Below are 574 nucleotides of genomic sequence, written 5' to 3'. Positions count from 1 at the left end.
ACAGACGCTTCGTAGCAGAGTCTCATTGGCTGCTTGCTGTGACGTAGACCATAATAGTAAGATGCGTTTTAGAGCGCAGGAAAAAGGAGAAAAAGAAGTTACCAGTGCGTACTATGAGATAGAGTGAGTGTAAAATATCAGGGACACGTGGATGATTGTTAGGTATTTCGCAGCTTTTAATATATACAATTATTCGATTTTTATAAATTAATACAAAATTTCAAAGATTACTGGTAACCTCTGATCAGGTCGGGGTATTTGCCTATGACAGTGGGGCCTGTATGTTTACGGGATCTATGTGTTTGCGGGGTCTGTGTGTTTGCAGGATCTGTGTGTTTGCGGGACATGTGTGTTTGCAGGACCTGTGTGTTTATGGGACCTGTGTTTTTGCTGGGCCTATTTGTTTGCGGGGCCTGTGTGTTTGCGGGGCTGTGTGTTTGCGGTCTCCTTGAACACATGTGTGTGGGTTTTACAACATGCATCTTGACTGTCCTCACAGTATAAATGTGAGTGTTTGTGAGGCTTGTCTGTTTGAAGGACCTGTGTTTTTGTAGGGCCTGTGTTGTTGCGCTAT

This window comes from Periophthalmus magnuspinnatus, chromosome 4 (genome assembly GCF_009829125.3).
Source record: "Periophthalmus magnuspinnatus isolate fPerMag1 chromosome 4, fPerMag1.2.pri, whole genome shotgun sequence".
Classification (NCBI taxonomy): domain Eukaryota; kingdom Metazoa; phylum Chordata; class Actinopteri; order Gobiiformes; family Gobiidae; genus Periophthalmus; species Periophthalmus magnuspinnatus.
The sequence above is the reverse complement of the archived record's forward strand: the minus strand, read 5'-3'. Positions refer to the sequence as shown.